The following is a 3,807-nucleotide window of genomic DNA, read 5'->3' on the forward strand; positions in this document are numbered from 1 at the left end:
ATCTCCATATGCTCACTGAGAAGCTTAAATTTTATGACGAACATATAAAGGAGTGATAGAATTAAAATTACTACCTGAGTAATTTTAATTATTTGAGGTGACAAAAATTCTACTTGCAAACTCTGAAAAACTAAAGAAAAAATTATTTTTTTAATTCAATTTAGTTTCAGTGTCTTTCCTCCTTATGTAACTCTGCCACCTCATTTTAGTGAATCATTACCATATCTCTGTGCTGTCGCCCTCAACGCACCTTAGCCATAATTCTGGTACATTTGTGCACTTTCAGTGTATTAAGAGGTAAAGAAATGTCAGTATCCATCAGAGTTGTCATTATCAAAATATTCATCATCTCTTCATGTCCTCAAATACTGATTCTGTGCTTTCCTCCAATGGGGCTTCTTGTCCCTCTTCCCATAGTACTCTTATGTTTCAGTGGTTCTCTGTATAAGCCTTAAGATACTTTTCTATTTCTTCAGCAGAATGCAATACAGGAAAATGCATGAAGTACTGAACATTCTTTTTTCCTGCCACCATTAAGCACAGGAGCACCCTTCGTCTAATTCTATACCAGTCTTGATAATGGAAATACCATGTGACTTCCTAAAGCTCTTTTAACCTGTGTTCAAGGTGTAACTATTTCCTATCATTTTCCTCCTTAGATCTCTACATGGAAAGAACCCTGCAAAAGTCTATCTCATTTTCTTTCCTCTGTTATTCGAGCTTCATATCAGCGGAAGATAGCAGAGAGGCCCAAACATAGAGATCTCATTCAGAACTATCAAATTCTCTAAACTATCTCCCAACTCATTCATCCCCTACTAAACAAGTTTCCTAAATTCTCTAAATATGAGAAGACTGTCCTTACTCATTATGTGGAATAAAGTCTTTATTGCATGAAAATATTCCATTAGTCTAAATGCTTGATGCACTTAAAACTCAAAATCCATAAATATGTTCCTCTTTCTACTCTACATAATTCTTACCTAAAGCCAAAATAAATTAAAACTTTCATATAACTGAGAGATGGATCAAGAGTTTTAAGGAAATATCTAGGATAGGATGAACATCTGTTAATAATATTTCAAAACATTTTTCCATAACGCATAAAGGAGAATTAATCATATTTGAGCTTTGTAAAAAATTATTCTGATTACAATGTTTCTTAAATATTGAATGTAAAGATATATGTTAAGATTATACTAATAAGCTTTTCAACTAGAAATAAAAACACCCAGCGTAAAATTAGTATTGTGAGTCTGAGAATAAAAGAAAGAAATTCAGAAGGTAACCAGAGTGGCAAGACCTACTGATAAACCGAAAATGAGAATAAAGAAAAAAGGGACAATAAAGATTGTCCCTGGATGAAATTTAGGATTGACAGGGAAGGAAATGCAATGGTGACAGGCACATTTAAAATCTTGAAATGTGTACATCTACAGGACTCTCAATAAAACACATAAGATAACAAAATAAGAATGCTCAGTAGAGTTAATGGTAATGACCGCTTGCCATCTTCCAAATGCAGCTATAGATACTTTATCTATATTATCTAAATTTATCATTGTAACCCTAAGAAGTAAATATACCTTTTATCTGAATTTTGCACATGAAAAAAAATTATGATAAAGAAGTTAAACAAATTGCACAAGAACACTTAAGAAGGAAAAAAGAAAACTTGAAATTCACACTCTCTAAATGTGATCTAGATGTCCAAGAATAAACTGCATGTTGAAGTCAGAAAACTCTAAGATATTTTCTGCAGATATAAATTTGGGAATCATCAGTCTAGTTGAAGTCACCTTTTAATAAGAATCAACGTATTTATAAGAGACAGAGTACGAGAAAGGATTTTTCTAGAAAAGAGATTTCAGATGTATCAACAACCAAAGGGATTGGAGAAGGAAAGGAAGTCATGAAAGAGAATGAAAATCAGTAGACAAAGTAGTAGGAAGAAATTCAAGGAAATATGGAGTTGGTGGGGATTAAGCTGTAATGACTTTCATAAGTGAGCAGTTTATAGTTTCATATGCAGCAAGGAATTTGAGTTAAATGAAGGCTAAATTGTGTTTAGTGAGTGAAACAAGAGGGGGCGAGTGATGACCTCGACAAGAGTAGTTTAAATGGTGCAAAAATCAGATGAGTTGATGTATAAATGGTTAATAGGATAGAGGAGACATCACATAGGTGAAATTTAAATGACAGTGTGGAAGTATAACAAAGAAATGGCTAAAACTTCTTTATACATGTGATATTGGTACATGTGATTTTCTCTATTTCTAGCTGAAACAAGGGTAGGAAAAAAAAAATGAGATATGGCTCTTCAGTTCTACAAACATACTCCTAATGTTCCCTTACTTCTCAGTAATGAATTTGGAATCAAACACATTACTATGCAATACATACAAGGAGTGATTTGTCATTGTCAAATGAGTTTACAAAGAAACAATAGAAATTTAGTTTAGAATTTTAATATCAAGAATCTGCTCTTAATGAGAACCCAATGATGGGGAAAGAGAAATAAAAGCTCTCAAGATCTAGAGAGTAAGAAACTGCAGCAGCTAATTAGAGTGCTTTATAGCCTTCACTGTTGAAGAAACCTAGAAATGATGAATGAGAGGACATAAGTCCAGCCTTCAGCTTGTAAGTGGAGGAGAAATTCTTTGGAGAAAAAGAATATCCTAGAATATATATTAAGTAGATAATCTATTCTAAAAGCAGAAAGAAGCTATAGCCAAAGGTAATATTAAAAATATTAAAAATGTACATTCAAAGTGAAATTTCTACGGGGAAAACCTAAAAATAATTGGACTGTTAACACACTTAAATGAATCTTTAAGAAAATATATCCAACAAAAACATACTTCCAAGATGATGAACTAAGTAAGATGACAAAGGATAAACTAAGTGATAAATATTCATTGTCAGTTTAATAACTAATAAACATGTAAACTTTGGTACTGGGATTATCTGACCAATTACCACTGTTAGTTTTTTTTTAAAGTCTCCTCTGCTAGAAGCATGTCTGCTGATAGAAAATTTGGGGACAGCAGAATTGTTGATCCAAAAGCAACATATGAAGAAAGGATTTTCTTTCAGTGATGTTTATAAGATGATATGTTCAACTGACACCAGGTCTAGGTAATTTGTAGATTTTTTTAAGTTTATTTATTTAATTAATTAATTAATTTATTTATTTTACAAATAGTTTATTGTCAAGTTGGTTTCCATATAACACCCAGTGCTCATCCCCACAAGTACCCTCCTCCATGGACATCTCCGCCCTCCCCCCCAACATCCATCAGTCCTCAGTTTGTTCTCAGCATTCAAGAGCCTCTCATGGTTTGCCTATCTCCCTTTCCCCCACCAGTTCCCCCCTTCTTCTCCACCATGGTCCTCAGGTAAGTTCCTCCGAATCCTCCTATATGTGCAAACATATGATATTTGTCCTTCTCTGCCTGACTTATTTCACTAAGCATAACACCCTCAAGGTCCATCCATGTTGCTACACATGGCCAGATTTCATTCTTTCTCATTCCCATGCAGTATTCCATCGTATAGATAAACCACATCTTGTTGATCCATTCGTCCGTTGATGGACACTTAGGCTCTTTCTATGTTTTAGCTATTGTTGAGAGTGCTGCTATGAACATTGGGGTACATGTGCTTCTATGCATCAGCATTTCTGTATCCCTTGGGTAAATTCCTAGCAATGCTATTGCTGGGTCCTAGGGGAGTTCTACTGTTAGTTTCCTGAGGAATCTCCACACTTTTCCAGAGGGGTTGTACCAGTTTACATTCCCACCAACA

This window comes from Hyaena hyaena, unplaced genomic scaffold (genome assembly GCF_003009895.1).
Source record: "Hyaena hyaena isolate Hyena2069 unplaced genomic scaffold, ASM300989v1 scaffold_2444, whole genome shotgun sequence".
Taxonomy (NCBI): Eukaryota; Metazoa; Chordata; class Mammalia; order Carnivora; family Hyaenidae; genus Hyaena; species Hyaena hyaena.